Genomic DNA, 19,114 nt, shown 5'->3' with positions numbered 1-19,114 from the left:
GCCACCAGCTCACTTAATTAATTAATTTAATTAAACAAATGTGTCATGCCCGGCTCGTCCGCTCCTCCTGTGTGCCACGCCCCCTGATTACCCACGTGTTTTCTCCCGATTGTACCCAGCTGTATCTAGTTAATTTGCTCAGTCCTGTGTATTTCAGTCCGTGTCTTACCCGAGTCCTTTGTCCGTCATTGATGTCAGTTGATGTTCGTGCCCTCGTCCCTGAGATTAAACCCCTCGTTTGCCCTGATTCTCGGCTGTCTGCCTGCTTCTTACCCGCCTGCCCGCGATCGCTGCCGTCTCCCGTGACAAAATGTTAATGATGCATTGATTAGCCATAGGAGTTGTGTTATAAAAAGATATAGGTCTATTGGATGGTTGGTGCAAATGTTTTACTAACTTTAGAAGAGATTTTGAAATGACTGGGCTGCCACACTTTGACGGACAAAATATTATAATTCTAGACCAAGATGAAGATCATTTGAACATCATTTTCTTCGACAGCCCAAGACTTTTGTACAGTTTTGTATGTGTCTTTTATACTGGTCATAATTTGTTTAAATACATGATTAATAAATTGATACTTTACAAAACATTTCATATTTTTCTGAAATTGGTAATTATTAAAAATGAATTTCACAAACTTAAATGGTTTGGCTGCGATGGGCTGGCCCCCCATCCAGGGTTGTTCCCGTGCCCATTGCTTCCGGGATAGGCTCCGGACCCCCCACGACCCAGTAGGATAAGCGGTTTGGAAAATGGATGGATGGATGGATGGTAATTATTAAAAATGAATTTCACAAACTTAAATGGTTTGGCTGCGATGGGCTGGCCCCCCATCCAGGTTTGTTCCCGTGCCCATTGCTTCCGGGATAGGCTCCGGACCCCCCACGACCCAGTAGGATAAGCGGTTTGGAAAATGGATGGATGGATGGAGGGATAAATGGTTTGGAGTTTTTAGGTCACCCCTCCTCGTCAGAGCCCACCAATCAGGGACTCTTTAAAAGAGTGATGTAATCGGGAACGCCCACTTTTCAATCTGCAGTACAAATACACCAGCTTGTCTCTGCTAACAACAGCCTGTGAATGTCAGTTAAGGAGGAAACAGTACCACATACATATTGGCCAACATCAAATGAAAATGTAACACACGAAAACAGGACTGCCCACTTATCACTCTGCGTAAAATCACACCAGCTTGTCTGAGCTGACAGCAGCCTCACATATCAGCTAAGGAGGAAGACGGCATATCAAAAGTAAAAAGAAAGACACCATCAAATGAAAATATCCCTGTGTGATCTATTGGTTTCTGCTTTCACTCCCATTAAATGACAGTAAGTCTAGTTGGTGTCCGTGGTACTGAAAACCTGGATCAGTAAATTCCAAATGAAACTTCTTTACCTGATTTAACTGTAACTCACTTATTTTGTTGGCAATGATGCTTTGTTGAGTCTAGAAAGGCGCAAAGTGGGTTTCAGATAAATTAAATGAAGTAGTTTTGCTTAAAAACCAAAAAGCTTTGAACAATCAGTTCAGCTTTGGACTGTAGTGCTTCACAAAAGTAAAATCCATCCAGTTAAATCTCTTTATCCCCAAGTCAAGAAGATATCAAATGCAGAAGCACATTGTGGGAGATACAAGGTGCAGACACATTAAAAGCACTTTTTTTGTGTGAACATTATAAAACAGATTGATACACATTAAGCAGTTTGTAACTTTACATCCAGACCTACATCAGTCAGAAAAAGCAGGCGATGACCATCCCATCCAGCAGCTTCATCTCTGATTGTACAGAATCCCATGTCAGCGTAACTTCTGAAGTCATGACTAAACTAATTTCCAGCTCTGCCTTCAGTTTCATCTGTTAAATTAAATTAGGAACTAAACTAAACTAGGAGGGAAATATAGTCAAGCTACTTAAGTAGCCGAATTTTGTGTATCCACTAGAGGGCAGCCACACATAGATTCCCTTATGAATGGTTCTGATGCTTCCGGAAAGCACTGCACAGACACCCAGGTATGCCAGTGAGGAACGGATAAAGAGCAGACGGATCCAAATACTAGCTGTAATATATAGTATTTTCAATGAATTTAAACAAATTAATATAACAGTGTCAGAGTGTCAGATCCATGTGACTTTTTATGATTGAAGAACTTTGAAAGCCTGAATATAACTGAGGAGGCCCACGGACCCCATTATGTGTGAAACATCATTGTGGTGCTGAGAGAAACACAGGACTGCTGATAAGACCCAGATGAAGTGAATTACCTGACTTTGCCCCCACCCATCCCCCCCCCCCAGGATACCCCCACCCCTGTCATACAGACACCTTCCTAACGGACCTCATGATTTGTGCTGATCCACACATATGAAAAGGACCTACTGCAGTGACATTTTAAAACTGTATAAAACATAATAAAGACTGAAATAAAGGCCTGAGGTCAGACCCTCTGTATGTAGCACACAGTGTTTCTGCAGAGTCTCACACTCACATCCTGTATGACGACTTTTCTGCTTTTCAGAATAAGTCTGATTTCACTGCTCTTTGCTCATTTGCAATATGAGGAAGTAACAGTTTAGAAAAGAACTAGACTTATTTGATTAATTTGTTTGTAGTTTAAATTCTGTGAGCATGAATGATTCACTGTGAAGACCAGCTATCAATAATTTTGCTATGAAATCATGTTTCTAAAATGATAAGATTCTAGATGAAATCAAAATATTTATTCCTGGTAAGAGCAGGACAACAGCAGCATCAAACTGTTTTCCTTTTTACAGACAAGAAATAGACAGGAAATGCATCAGTGCACAAACAGTTTATGAAAATCAAAGATAGATGGATGATTTTTAAACATTTAAAACCCACAAAAAGGGAGGCAGTGAGGTTAAGGAGAGTCAGGAAGTCAGTGTCAGTCTCCACAGATCTGAGGTCAGCGATACACACATAAGGCTCCTCTGATGCTCCTTTTCATCCTCTTCTTCACTGATGGGCCTCCAGGTGAGGATCACTTACTCTGGGACTCCACCATTCAGCGTAGTTAAGATGAAGATACATTTTGCACAATATACTTACTACATCTGTTTGTTTATATTCATATTGTTCCATGAAGTTTGATCACTTCCCGATTATAGTCTGTGGTGGTAGCATGTTGACTGACTGATTTTAGAATTGACTGCAGTCTTCTTTGTGTCCACTATGTGGCAGCAGTATAAAGGAAATATCTTATTCTGTCACAGCTGCTGGTGTGTGTAAAAATTCACATACTCTGATAACAAGTAATTCTGCCTCCAACTGTTTGTCAGGGACCTGGGCAGGAATGAATTACATGCCGACTGTACATACAACAGAGATAGGCTCCTGGGAGAACTTTGCCAGAAGTTGAAACACGACTTTAAGAATGACACTGATACAGAGTACTCAGCTGTTTGGTTGAAACTAAATCTTGGTCTGGATTTTTACATTCTGGACCTGAACTACCCACTGCTGCACTGACCCCCACCTTCTTCTTTTTTTTCCCTTTGTCCTGTCCGGCAGCTTTAGCAGAATCATGGTCTGAATGCACTGCTGTGACAAACATGTTTGCTTTACCATGAGGGGTTCTATAAACTCTGTATAGGCCTCTCATGTTGATCGATTTCATTTTTTAAATTTAAAAAAATTATTTATTTCATTTTTAGGCGGCATGGTGATGCAGTGGGTGAGCTGGCCGAAGAGGATGGACAGATTAGGAGGGAAAAAAAGAAGGAAAAAGAAGAAAGGAGCAAGTGAGATGAAATGAAAGTTTTTAGCGGGTGTCTCTAACTTTGCTCTGCCATTGCATGCACACCACTTCCAGGGCCAGCCTTGCTCTCACGCTGATATACTGTCAGATTATGCACATCTTATATGTTGTTTTAACCCTTAGCGTATTAGTAAAGGCTGTTTTGTACTTACTTGATGTGATGGTCCACTTTACTGTGGCCTTGAGCCACATTAGAAATTTATTTCTGATATATTTAACTTAATCCTCATTTTTCTTTTGCCCATGAGCACGAAACAGCTAAATAATTAGCATGATGCAGAAGTTATTCTCAGACAAGCACTTAATCTAAAAAGCAGAAATGTCATCATACACGATGTGAGGGTGAGACTGCAGACACACTGTGTGCTGCATACAGAGGGTCTGACCTCAGGCCTTTGTGTCAGTTGTTATTATGTTTGATTTGTGATTCTCACCTGGAGGCCCATCAGCGGATGAAGAGGAGCATCAGAGGAGCCTTATGTGTGTCTCACTGACCTCAGATCTGCGCAGACTGGCACTTACTTCCTGATTCTCCATAACTTTGCTGTTTCTCTGTCTTTATCTGTTACTCAGGAGTCCTGAAGTCCAATGAAAAATCCGCTTTCTCCTGTCTATTTGGCTGATACAAGTTCTGCTCACTTCTGCTTGGGTTGCATGGATCACCAGCCACTTGTCACCAACTAACAGACCACAGCCTACCTGACCAATGTCATAACTGGTGCACCTAGGTATAAAATTTAGTCTCACTGTCTCCAAAAAAGGTCACTGTCTGGAACCCCATGGAACCACATTTTTGATTCCTTAGACAAGAGCATCCTGAGCAGCTGCATCACGGTCTGAATTGGGAACTGCCTCGCCTCAGATCATAAGACCAGCGGATAGTGAGGATAGCTGAGAAGATTATTAGAGTCTCTCTCCCCTCCATCATGGACATTCACATCACACGCTCCATCCGCAAAGCCACCAACATTGTGGATGACCGCACCCACCCCTCACATAATCTTTTCACTCTGGCATCTGGAAAAGCATTCAGGCCTCCACAACCAGACTCAGAAACATGGCGCCTGACTACTGAACTCTCAGGGACTGATCTGATACCACACACAACACACACACACACACAGCTATGTAATTATATCTTCGTGGGGACTCTCCATTCATTTCTATGGGGAAAACTGTAATCCCAACATGACAACTTTAACCCCTACCAACCCCTAACCTTAACCATATGTAACCAAACCAAATACAAGACTTTTGGCATTTTTAGTTTTTTGACTGTATTTACAGATCTTTGTGAGTACCTGAAAATGCCCCCCAAAACATCAAAATAACGGGGTTTTTGTCACATTGTGGGGGACATTTGGTCCCCACAATGTAATATACACCTACTCCACACACACACACACACACACACACAGAGATTAGGTATTTGAATCTTTGTGGAGATTCTCCATTCATTTGTATGGGCGTAACCCCAATCCTAACTATGGCAACCTTAAACATTGCAGTAGTTACCAAGCAGTAACAGTAAGCAACCAAACAAAATGCAAGACTTTTTGAATTATTCATTTGACTGCATTCACAGAATTTAATAAAATTCAGTATCTTACTTTCGGGACCGAAAACATGTCCCTACAAAGTCAAAATAACATGTTTTTATAGCACTATGTACATAACCACCCACCCAAACGCGCGCACACACACACACAAACAGGCCTACCTACAGTATACCCTCCATAGATTCCTGAATGAAATATCTGTAAAGCAGTTATTATGGCATGGCGTTTGGTTTGAACATGCAGTTTTTAAGAATATTGCGCTAATTCTAAACGAAAGACTGCACTAATTCTAAAATAGCTATATAAGAACTTTATTTACCATTAAATAAATTATAAATCAAACCAAAATTTAGTCTCTCAAAAAACTTGTATATGACATATCTTTGTTCACATTATGAGAAATTAAAAACACCAGGACACAGAATGTGAATAACAAGAACTATAGTGTTCTTTCTCAAAAGCGTACCTACCAACGTGGCTAAAATGCTAATTGCGTTCGTCAGCTATGGAAAAAAAACAGCGGGGCACCCCAAACATCGCGGTATTACGCATTACCGTAATACTGCGTAGCAAAGACATAATGTCATAAAAAAATTACAGTCAGTATTAATAGACAGAACTGCGTGGTTTCCCATTGACAAGTAGATACATGGTTTACGGGCTTGAAGGCGGTTAGATCAACAAATCCAATCACGCTCAGCCAAAACAAGCACGAGCTAAACATACTACTATTGATTGGTTCACCTTCAAATTCGTCCCGCCCTGACAATTAATTCTCGTTTTCATTCGTTGAAAATGGCGTCAGTACATATCTTCATCCTTTCGACCAATGAAAAATTTCGCTGGTTTCCATAGAAACAAAATCAGTGCAGTTTGAACATAAACTTTCTGACAGAGCGATGGCGCAGCGGTGAGAAGCATCTCTTCCTATGTTTCTTGCTATTTCTTCAGATTATGTTTTGTTAGCATAGTTAATTATATATTTCATTGTATGTCGTGATATAGTTCATGCAAATATTGCCGCAAAATATAATTGAAATATATTTAAAATTAGTAGCTTAAACTGTAGATGCTGTGGCCATTTTTCGTAATGTGATTGTTTATATTTAAATTGTAAGAGAAAATAATTGTGTTAAACTTAAAAACAACAAGCCTTATGGTTGATATGATTGGTTTTACTCATCCGGTCTGTCGTAATGCGTTTCATCTGAAGATGTTATTCTGAAAAGAGCCCCTATACGTTTACTTTTTAAATGTCCCATGTTGTTGAAGTAAGATTAACCGTTTGCTGGGTTCATTACCATGGCGATGTTATAACGTACCGAAGCAGCGTCCTGATTTCGCCAGCGTTACTGTATAGGTTGTGAAACAGTTTTAGCAATTTGGCCGCTTCTATCGGAGTAGCCTCGATGCCACGAGCAGCCAATGAAGGCTCCATCCCTTTCCATAGGCATTCTTGGTGAATAGCATTTAGCAAATGTCTGGAGTACGTTGAAAATACACAGTGTCTAGTTTGGCTTTGAGAGTATCACAGACGGCTAGTTAATTATGTTAACCAGAATGAAAATTCCGAAAGCTGTTTCCTGGACCAACGACCAGCACTGGGGAGCCTGGGACCTGTGGGACGAGGTGATCGACTGGGGAGAGAGGAAAGGTTTGGAGGAGTGCTCACCAGCGACACCCCCCACTGTCCAGGCTGGGGAGGTTATGGGGGGACTGGGAGGTGTGACGGACTGGTGTAAGGGAGGGGAGGGTGTGAGAGTGATAGGCAATGCTGGCATTGTTTCTGAGACTCTTCAGAGAGGAAACTGGCGGTGTAGAGATAGATGTGGGTCTGGTATAGATAGAAGATGTAGAAGTGGTGGAAAATTAATATTAAAGTTGAGCTTGTAGAGCTCTTGACACAGAGAAGAGCCAAAATACAAGGAAGATGAAGCTGTGGTTCTTCTGCTGCTGTTTGGGGAACATTAAATGTTTGAAACAGTATCAAAGATAATGAATTAAGTGTGCTAAATTTTGAGATGTATAGTGGAATGTTTATTAACAATTGTTAATGTGGCGCCCCTGAACCCCCTCGGTTGGCCGCCCCTGCCGGTTGTGTGGGGTCGGGGATGAGGACTAATCGGGGCCAGTCGGGGATCTGGCCCCGGTGCCGGGGGGGGCCCACTCCTGCACGCCCTTATTGCTCCCCTGGGCCGGACATCACATTTCATACAACACTAGAGCTTTGAGGGGCAGTGGGGAGGTTTTACTTGCACATTAGACACCACATGACACTAGGGCTGAGGAGGTGGGTATAGGCAGGTGGGGTTCTGCCGTCTGCCAGCGGTGGGGTGCCCGTGCCTCGACTGTTCACCTGCTTTTTGCACTTTAGTTATATACACAGTCCATGCTACATTAGGGCCTTGGGGTGCAGGGAGGGGGATGGGGGACTCTGCCATCTGCCAGTGGTGGGGCCCTCATACTCGATCTGCACCCACTAATTTTAATGCATTGTAGACATAAACACACAACTCTCTCACACTTGTACATGCACACTTCACATTAACATGGGACGGGGAATCAGTGGGGGCTGAGGGGTCCCCCCTAACTCTCTGTCTCTGGCCCTGCGCGTGTGGGGTGGCCCAGCAGGTAGAAGATGGCCCTGGCCGGTGTGGGCCGTCTCCTCTTGTGGGCTGCGGGCTGGGTGGTCCTTGGCTCTGCTGCGCCGTGGTGGGGCCCTGGCAGGCGGTCCGGGGTATCTAGGGATGCTCTGAGCCCTTCTAGGCGAATTGTAGGGTTCGGTCTGGGCTGGGCGGGGGGTCTGCCGCTCCCCAGTTGACGCAGGTCCGCTCCTGGGTGGTGGGGGGGGGGGTGCACTTTGTTTGTATGGGTCTCCCTTAGATCATCCTGCAGTGTCGGGGAGGGGGGGGACGTGCCGGGTCGCTACAGTGGGCGGTGATCCGTCCTGCCGGGGAGCGGGCTGGGGGGACCGTCCGCCAGGGGAGTGTTCCCGGTTGATGGGGCCCTTTGGCCCTGGACCCGCTTCCCTCGGTGGAGGGCTTGCGGGAGGGACTGGGGGGCTCGCTGTCTGTCCCCCCTCTGCGGACCTCCTTTTACAGGGGTTGGGCCCCCCTTAGTCCCTCGTGGGCTCCCTCTCGGGTTGGGCGGGTGGTTGTCTTGTGGACATATGGCCATGGGCCGTGTGTTTCTTATGGTTGTTTGTACTCTGTATTCCCCTACACTTTATTTTCTCCATCCCACCTTTACATCTCCAGCCCGCTGTTCCTGGGAAAAGCCACCTGCCAATCATCCTTGGAGCAGCAGCCATTCTCAGGATCTCCTACATCACAGATCACCTAATAAACACAGGACCTGTTGACGACTGGAGAAAAGGAGAAACGCTGAAGCACACTGGGCATTTTGGAAGCATTTCATCATAATAAATTACCTTTGCCTTTACAGTTTCTGTGTACAGTTTCATTATAGTAAATTGCACTTAGTTGTGATTACTCAGTTACAAAGACAATGGGTCACTCTATAATGGGTGATGGTATGCTTTTAGCTGTGCTTCCACAGGTTGTATCTGCCTTAGTAAATGACTAAATGTCTTTTTCACAAGTGATTTTGATTATGTTTGTAGAATTAAATTAAAGGTAAACCTGTACATTGGTTAAAATAACATCTGACTGCTACAATAATACATCATACAGCGTCTTTTGTACTAATGTGCTACCTTGAGACATTCAGGTTGTATAATGAACAATTTTAATAAGAATTGTGTTAAGTAATTAACTTTCAAAATCTATCAATACCATGCAAAAGTGTAAAGTCAAATTTATGAGATACTTATTACAATAAACGGAAGTAGTCTGTACCCATTTAAAGAGGCTTTACATCATACAGCTTCTTATACTGGTCTGGTTGGTGGGTATAAAGGATCAATTAGAAATCTTCCTCCTCCAAATGTATCATATCATTTCATGAGTTTTGGTAGAGTGGGGGTAGCAGGATAATAATAGGATTTACTGGTTATTTTTGATACGATAAAATCGCAAGACGCAGAAAAATAAAAATTTGTGTATGGTCAGAATTATCAGTGGTAGGAGATTTTGTCCCTACTACCATCTGGGAAAAGAACATTCTGGTGCTTATCTGTGAAGAAGCAATTTCAGGAGATATAAATCCTTGCAAAAAGTAGTCTCCCACTCTATAAATAGGGTGCAATTTGTTTTTTCACGCAGTGGAAATGGAAATGTTTTTTTAATGTTGATGACGACTGTAACTGGTCAAAAGGTGGCGCCAAAGATCCCCAGTAATGCATCGCCCATTAATGTACAGATATCCCCCTGCCTCACCATGCATGACTCCTCCAATGGTGCTGATGTTTAACAGTACATTCATCCTAACTATACAATTTGATATCTGGTATCGTCCTGTCAGTTTTAACCCATTTCTAAGTCCCGTATGGTTTAGGTAGCTTTTTTTCCAAAATGATGACCATGAAATTCAGCACATATAACAAATATTGAACTATAGGCATTAATTGAAATGCTCTCTCTCACAGACACACACATATTAGATGTCTATGTCTTTGAAATTGTTTAATACGAATTAATCTGTTTTATAATGTTCACACAAAAAAAGCTTTTGTGTTCACATTTTACAACCCCAAATCAGAAAAAGTTGGGATGGTATGTAAAATGAAAATCAAACTGAAAACAGCACTTTGTTAAATTATCTTTGACCTGTATTACATTGAAAACAATACAACAGCACATTATTTAATGTGTTCCTCGTGAATTTCATTGTTCTTTTTCAAACACGTATTCCAATTTTGGTTCTTAGAACACATTTCAAAAAAAGTTGGGACAGTAAAGCATTTAGTACTTTGTAATGTCGCCATTCCTTTTCACAACACTTAAAAGACATTTAGGGACTGAAGACACCAAGTGATGTAGTGTTTCAGGTGTAATTTTGTCCCATTCTTCCTGCAAACAAGTCTTAAAGCGGACAACAGTACGGGGTCTTCGTTGTCACATATTGCGCTTCAAAATGAACCACACATTCTCTATTGGAGACAGGTCGGGACTGCAGGCAGTCAAGTACCCATACCCTCTTCCTCCACAGCCAGGACTTTGTAATGTGTGCAGAATGTGGTTTCGCATTGTTTGTTGAAAAATGCATGGGCGTCCCTGGAAAAAATGTCTTCTTGAAGGTAACATATTGTGCTCCAAAATCTCTATGTACTTTTCAGCATTAATGGTGCCATCACAGAACTGCAAGTTACCTTTGCCAAGGGCACTGACACAACCCCATACCATGACAGACCCTGGCTTTTGGACTTATTGCTGGTAACAGTCTGGGTGATCCTTTTCTTCTTTGGTCTGGAGCACACGGCATCCATTTCTCACAAAAAATACCTGAAATACTGATTCATCTGACCACAGTACACGTTTTCACTGTGTGATGGTCCAACTCAGATGCGTTCTGAGCCCAGAGAAGCCGACGGCGCTTCTGGACACTGTTAAGATGGGGCTTGCTTTTGGCACAGTACAGTTTTAACTGGCATTTGTGGATGTAACTACGTATTGTGGTACTTGACAAAGGTTTGCCAAAGTAGTCATATGTGGTCATATCGCTTATAGATGAATGACGATTCTTGATGCAGTGGGATGCTGAGGGATCGGAGATCACGGTAGTTCAACTTAGGCTTGCTTCCTTGTCCTTTACGCACTGAAATTGCTTCAGATTCCTTCAATCTTTTAATTATGGTATGCACTGATGAAGGTGAAATATCCAAATCTCTTCCTGTCGTTCTTTGAGGAACATTGTTTTTAAACATTTCAATAATTTTCTCACGTATTTGTGCTGCTTTTGTACCAAATCATAATTACAATCACCTGTTGACATCACTTGTTTCAAATCACATCATTATTTAACCAATTTACCTCACTACTGGCCCTAAATCGCTCCTGTCCCAACTTTTTTGGAAATGTGTTGCAAGAACCAAAATTGGAATACGTGTTTATTTTGAGGAAAACAATGAAATTCATGAGGAACACATTAAATAATGTGATGGGGGTAACACAATAAATTCAAGATTTTTATTTGTCGTACAAATGTAGTGGTACACTGGCAGCGAAATGAAATTGTCGTTACTCCAGTCGGTGTAATAAACACACTAGTAAAAGGACATCAAAATTAAACAACGTGAATTAACTGAAACTACAGAAAGATAATAAGAAAATATAACAATAAAAGGTATATAAAAAGTAAAGATGAAAATGTATAAAAAATATGTAGAAATGTTTAAAGTACAGATTGTAGTTATAGCATATTTTAGCTTTTAATCTGTGATGTTAATGATCCTACTGGCCGGGGGTAGAAGCTTCTCCTCGGCCTCTCAGTCCCGGCCATAAGGCCCCGGGGACTTATGCAGGGCGGCAGTTCTGTCCTGGTGATTCTCTGGGCGCATCGTATCACCCTCAGCGGGACTCGGCGGCCCTCAGAGCTGGAGCTGCCATACCGAGCAGTTATGCTCCCGGAGAGCACAGATCCCACATTGCCGCTGTAGAAGGTTTTTTGTGGCACAGACGAGAGTCTGTATTTCCACAGCTGCCTCACATGATACACTCACTGTCAGGCTTTCAGCACTAAAGTTACAGATTACTGGGTGGCCGAGAGGTCTGTGAAATTTGGAGGGTCAGTAGCTTGCCTGGGAAGCCTTAGCATTCAGCGAAAACTGAACAGAGAGCCCTGTAGCAGGGTTGTCTAATTTGTTTAGCTGGCTGGCATAAGATTTTCAGTTTGAAACAAGTATGCACACAGATTTACATGTACGTAACAGTTTTATTACCTTGTAAATAGTTTGCAGGGTTTTCAAAGTACCCCAGTGCATTTGATATAGCGAATTTTAGGTTTATAATGAAATAATATAGATTTGCCCTAAGATTTAATAAGATTTCTTGCGTGAGCGTGAGAGTCTGAAGGTGTGAGTGTCACACCAGATGGGTGAGAGCTGGCAACCCTGGCTCTGTTCAGTAGCCTCAGAAATTCTTTCGAACTTTCCAAACACAGCTGATGGAAATCAATGGACGCAAAGGTTCTCAGTGACCATTTTAGCTTGTTTTTAGACTAAAGGCCTATGATGGATCTTTGGAATGTTGCGGAGATACGAATGCTGAGGACAGCATACTTTGTGCTGTGAGTGTTATGTTAACCATGTAAACAAAGAGGAAGTACACAGTCCAACCAGATACTATATTGAAATGCTAACAAGTTTTTAAATATTTTTATTCAAGTGACTTTAAGTCTGGATAATGTTTTTAATGGTTGGAAACGTGTGTATTACTGTATAATTAAATAATTAAACTTCTGAAATGGCCGCTCAGTGCAGGAGGAGGCTGCAAACCTGAAGAGGCACACAACCGTATGGGTGGGGCAGGGGATCAATGGTGTGAGGTAGAGGACCAGGGCAGTGGGATTGCAGTGGCACAAGGGCAACCGTGTGGTCATCATGGGCTCCTCCAATGGCAGCTTCAGGTAAGTCGCTCTGATAAACCCCGTTAGACTCCAGTGAAGTGAGTGAGGCTGCAGCGCTACACTGGAGGGGACACATGTGGGCTCAGGGGCCCATGTGACTGTAGCAGAGGAAGGGATCTCTAGCTGATGTGGAGGTACAGGCCCAGTGGCAGTAAGGGGTGGGCAGTCAGCTGCAGAGGCTGCGGGGCCAGCGGCCCCACTGTACACATGGACCGCAGGGAATCTCAGCATGTTGTGCCCAAAGTCCAGCACACATGCCGTGCTCCGGGGGAAATTCAGGCCCAGGATGGAGGGATCGAGCATGTCAGCCATCCACATAGTTACTATTCACAACTAAACCCCCCATGTCAAAAGGGAACAACCCCGTCCCTCTTAAAGGGGCCAGGTCACCAGTCATTGTTCTCACCTGCACCAATGTCAGTTCTAGACAGTGTCTGGTCTCACCAGGGTTGCAGTGGAACCTGTATGGACTAGGGCAGTACATGCGACTCACATCACTATGGTGGGTATGTGACAGAAGTTGCCTCTGTGAGTCCAATCCGTAGTCACCACCTCTGCAGCAGGTGGCAGCAGGGCCACCTCCCCGGTGTCAACAAGGAAGTTCCGGAAATTAACCTTGTTGGCCCACATCTTCCCGACTATGCGTGCCCTTGGCGGAACCCTGGGTGGCGGTGAACTTGGGACACTGTCTGAGGATTGAGGGGTGGGGGGGGGGTGCTGCTGCCTGTCAGCCTACAGGCAGTCTGCCTCCAGGAAGTAAACCTGAGGGCCTGGGTCCTCCAAGCCCTTTGGCGTTTACAGCTTGGTTGATTTCTCCCGCCTCGTTCCCCGCCACCTTGCTGCCCACAATTTCTCTCTCCAAAGCCAGTTCCAGGGCCTCGTCTAGGGACGCAGAGGGGTTGGCTGTGTCTGAATGTGAGCTATCTGGGGTTAAGTGTCTAGATAAACTGATCCCTGGCCAGTTCACTCTGTACTGATAGAGCCATGTGAGCACAGACACGCCTACACAACCCCTTGATATCATTAAGCAGGATGCAGAGAGACTCATTTGACTCAGTCCCTGCACCTATTGTTTAACTGAGAGGGCAGAAGTCCTCACACTGCCCACAGCGATTCTGCAGGGCACTGACCAGTGTCTCATCCAGGGGCTCAAGCAACCAGCAGTGTACACCTCAGAAAAACATGTGTGACAACCCTGAGGACCTGCTTGCATACCACAATGGTATCCCATCTCCCCTTGCTCTTTGAAGGGGTACCACCCATCCAGTATAGTTATCACTGGGCTATCACAATGTCATCACAATACTAAAGACTGAAACAAAGCCGTGAGGTCAGACCCTCTGTATACAGCACACAGTCTCACCCTCACATCCTGTATGACCACATTTCTGCTGTTCACATGGCATTTCTCCAGCTTCCATTGCCCTGCAATGGACTGACGTGCTGTTGAAGGTCTACCTCACTTTACACTTTGCCCATGTCTTGTGTGTATACCCTGTCCGCTCCTAACGTGTATTTAGTTTGTGTAAATCTATCACTGCATCTGCATTTCGCAGTTCAGCTTCTGACAACATTGTGTTTCCCATCTGTGTATTTGGGTTCGGTGCTTGTTGGGTGCCTGTCGTGGTCCTTCAATTTACAATTGTACGCGGGGCATGCTGGGATATGCGCCCCGCCGGTGTTACACTAGTATAAAAAAAGGAATCTGGTCGAGTTTGTTCATTGACCAAATTTAGTTTTTGCGAACCAAATTGTTTGTAGGCCAAAGCATTTGTGAACTGCAAGCACTACTGTACTAATGATAAATTTGTATGAAAAAATGGAGACAATTTCTGAGATACCAGAGCGATCCGTGTACTGTAATATTTATCTCATCAATAACACAGTAAAAATACACATTAGCGCCAATTCATCTTCTTTATTCATCATGAATATTTTAATTCATTAATGCAGGAGTCTGTGATAAATCGCTATCAGCATTTGGTTTATAATGGCCAATTAATGATAACTAAAAAGAAACAGAGAGACTGAAGACAGAACTTTCAACCATGATATGAGTGCTGTTGCTGCATAATTTGTCCACCAGGGGTCACAGCGCAACCCCCATCTCGGCAAGATGGATGACTTGAAATATGTTTCTATATCAAGTTGAATTATTTTTATTTCTATAGCACATTTAAAAACAATCTATGTTGTGCCAAAGTGCTGTAGGTCAAAATAATATAAATATATAGTAAAAGTAGAGACATTGGCCAATGTTACACAATGTTACACAAAAAATAATCAGAATCAGACTGTGGTTTATTGCCAAGTAGGTTGACCCTACAAGGAATTCTTTTTGGTATAATGGTGCTCCATGGAAAAACAAGACTAAGCAACAACCAAGTTCAAAAAACAGTGCAAAAGTTATACAATAATCTAGTAATAAATATAAAATCACTATAAATGTTAAATACATGATGTGCAAAGCAGAATAGTCTGATTAAATAGATAAATAAAATGTGTTCCTGTGTGTGCAGGGTCAGTACAGAGATGCATCTAATAAGAAGCGGTGTAAGGCTGAATTAGCTCCGAGACGGACTGGGGACCTATGCCATGTATCGCCTTAGAAAGAAATAAGAAATCTTTAAACTGTATTCTCAGAAATTCTCAAAACTTAACAGGTAGCCAATGCAATGCAGCCAACACAGGGGAAATTTGGTGTCTATTTTTTGTTGAGAGCCTGGTAGCACCGTTTTGAACAAGGTGTAGTCAGAATAAAGATGCTTCTGGTAAACCTGGGTACAGAGAACGGCAGTAACCCAATCAGGATAAAAGCAGGAGTAACTCTCCAGGTCTTTGGCTGAAAGGTGTGGTTTAAGCCAGGCTATTGAACTCAGCTGACAGAAACACCCCTTCACAACAGCATTTATTTGTTTATCAAACTCAGTGATGAATCAAAGATGACACCAAGATTTTTAGTATGTGACTGGAAGTTTTCTGAATGAGGCCCTAATTGTTCTCTGAGATCATGAACAGTGACCAAAACTCATTACCTCTGTCTTGTTTTCATTAATCTGGACGAAAGTCATTGCTGTCCTGTTCTTAATATCCTCCAGACAGTTAGAAAGGGCCACCAGAGAGCAGCAGTCACCAGGTTTTAATGGCAGATAGAGCTGCGTATCACCAGCATAGCAATGATATTTTACATAATAACGTTCACAAATAGAGCCCAAAGGAAGCATGTATAGAGGGAATATGAGAGGGCCTGTATCACAGGACTGGATATGTTTACAAATAAGGCCATAGTACTGAAGGGGTGTGGCCATCCCACACAGTGACAAGCCCATTCATTCACCTCATCTAGGCCTTTTTTTTCCAACAATATCTTTATTAAAATTTTAAAAAATACAGAAATTACAGAAGTTTGAGTGCTTCCACATCGAAAGGAGCATCCAAGGCAACTAAATTATTGTATAACAATCAATCAACCTTCCTTGCAAATCAGACATTTAAAAGATGATAGAAAAATATTTAGGTGGAAGTACAAAATATGACCTGTAAATAATAACTTAATCAAATAAAAGAAAAACACAAAGCCCAAAAAAACCCCCAAAAAACATAAAAAATAAATAAATAAATAAATAAATAAATAAATAAATAAATAAAAAACCCCAACAACAAATAAGTTTCTCTATTTTCCAAGGGTTGCTCAACTCCACCTCAATTGTACTGTTCTGTATTGTTCAAAATTACAAACTCAAATTTATTTAGTTTAGGAAGCTGCAGAGGGCCGACATCAATTACATCTCATCTGCCTCATTCACAATACTACTAAGATCCACATTTTCCATATATTGCATAAAGGGACCCCAAATGTTTTGAAAAAGTGACAGTTTTCCCTTGACAATGTAAGTAATTTTCTCCATAGGTAAAGTTGTGGACAGTTCCTTTATCCAGTTAATGAGTTTTGGTTTACTGGTCTTCCTCCATGAGAGTGCTATGACTCTTTTTGCTAACAGTAGACATAAGTCCATGGCGGTAATTATCTTTCTAGACATAAGATGTCCATCAGGATATAAACCTAAAATAAATAGTTTAGGGTCAAGATCTAATTGTATACCCAATATAGTATCCAGAGCTTGTTTGATCTCTTTCCAAAACAATTGTACTTTATTGCATTCCCAGATACAGTGGAAGAATGTCCCTTTCTCCTCTCCACACCTGAAACACAAGTCTGGGCTATCACCATTATACTTATTAAGCTTTTCTGGAGTCACATATGTCCTCATTAGCCAATTATATTGCAGTACTTTAAGACGGGTACTGGTAGTTTGTGTTTGTGCTTCAGCACATGCCTCCTCCCAGTCTTCGGAGGATAAGTCCTCCTGTAAGTCTTCCCTCCAGGCATTAAGTTTCCCTAAAGAAGATTCAGGGGAACCCTCTACTAATATATTATATAGTTTGGAGATTATTCCCTTTCCAAAGCAATCTTTTTTCATTTCTGTTTCCAATGTGGATAACGGAGGGATTGACAAGCATTGATTTTGAGATAATCCAATAAAGTTTCTCATTTGTAGATATTTAAATCGATGTTTGCATGGAATATCATACTTGGCAATCAACTCCTCAAATGACATCAAAGTCTCATCCTCTGATCCCATGAGGTCCCCTATTGTCTTTAAACCTTTGTCAGCCCACTTCCTAAAACCAGGGTCTGCTCTGCCTGGAGGGGAAAAAATGATTACCCCATATTGGGCTGAAGCGTGCGAGAGAGGTGGATTCACCCAGATATTTCTTAACCTGATACCAGATTATAATCATATTTCTGACCTATAGGATTTTTTGTCTTTTTTTTCAACATTTTGACTTTTGCTGAATATAGGTATTGGGGAAGGGGAAGAGGTACCGAGCAGTTTTCAATATTCATCCAAGGCGGGAGGGATTTATCTGTAAAATAATACATCATAGTCCTCAATTGAGCTGCCCAATAGTACCAAAGTGGATTGGGACATTTGAGGCCTCCTCTTTCATACGGTAAGTACAAGAGTGATAAACGCAGCCTCGGTCGTCTATTATTCCACAAAAAAACGTACAAAAATTGTTTTCAGGTGTGAGAATAAATTAGCAGGAGGTGACAATGGAATGTTCTGGAACAAGTACAGAAGTTTGGGCATTATGTTTAGTTTAAGAACATTAATTCTTGCTATAAGTGACAAGGGCAAGGGTTTCCATCTATCTACAGATGAGATGATGGAATTTATCATAGGGGTGTAGTTAGCTCCAACAATGTCTCTCAAACATGGCACTATCCTAATCCCGAGATAGGTAAAACAGTCTACCATTTTGAATTGGAAAGAATTTCCGGCACTTCTTCTCTCTTCTGAGTTAAGTATCATTAATGAAGATTTTTCTTTGTTCACTTTATATCCTGATATCCGTCCAAATGTGTGTAATAAATCCAACAAGGCTGGGATAGAATCTTTCAGTTTTTCCAAAAAAAGGATGACATCATCTGCAAATAAAGCAATTCTATGTTCCTGTTGATTTACTGATAAACCAGTTATGTTTTTATGAGACCGCACCGCAATGGCAAACGGTTCAATTGCTAAAATAAACAATAAGGGGGACAAAGGGCACCCTTGCCTACATCCCCGTTTAATTTCAAATGGTTTAGATATAATTCCATTTGTCAGTATTTCAGCATATGGTTCATTATATAGAAGTCTAATCCACCGACAGAAATTATCCCCACAGCCAAATCTTTTTAATATTTCAAATAAGTAGGGCCACTCAACTCTATCAAAGGCCTTTTTGGCATCCAGTGATAGTAAAGCATTGTCTGTTTTTCCTTCCTGATTATGAAGAATATCCAACACTCGTCTCACATTATGAAATCCCTGTCTACCTGCAATAAACCCATTCTGGTCACAGGGAATTAGATCAGGTAAGAATCTCTCCAGTCTTCGAGCCAAAATTTTACAAAGTATCTTTAAATCCACATTAAGAAGACTTATTGGTCTTAGGTTTCCACATTTATTGCACGGTTTACCTGGTTTGGGTAGTAAAGTTATCAGAGCTCCTCTTAATGAAGCCGGAAGGATTCCCTTCTCAAATGAATCCGCGAACATGTCAAAAAGAGGGGACAGCAATTTAGTTTTAAATTTCCTATAAATTTCTGTCGGCAGCCCATCTGGGCCTGGGGTTTTACCTGTTTTCAAATGATCTATTGCTATAGATATTTCCTCCTTTGTTATAGGTGTATTAAGGTC

Source organism: Brienomyrus brachyistius, unplaced genomic scaffold (genome assembly GCF_023856365.1).
Source record: "Brienomyrus brachyistius isolate T26 unplaced genomic scaffold, BBRACH_0.4 scaffold308, whole genome shotgun sequence".
NCBI classification, from domain to species: domain Eukaryota; kingdom Metazoa; phylum Chordata; class Actinopteri; order Osteoglossiformes; family Mormyridae; genus Brienomyrus; species Brienomyrus brachyistius.
Note: the sequence above shows the minus strand (reverse complement) of the source record.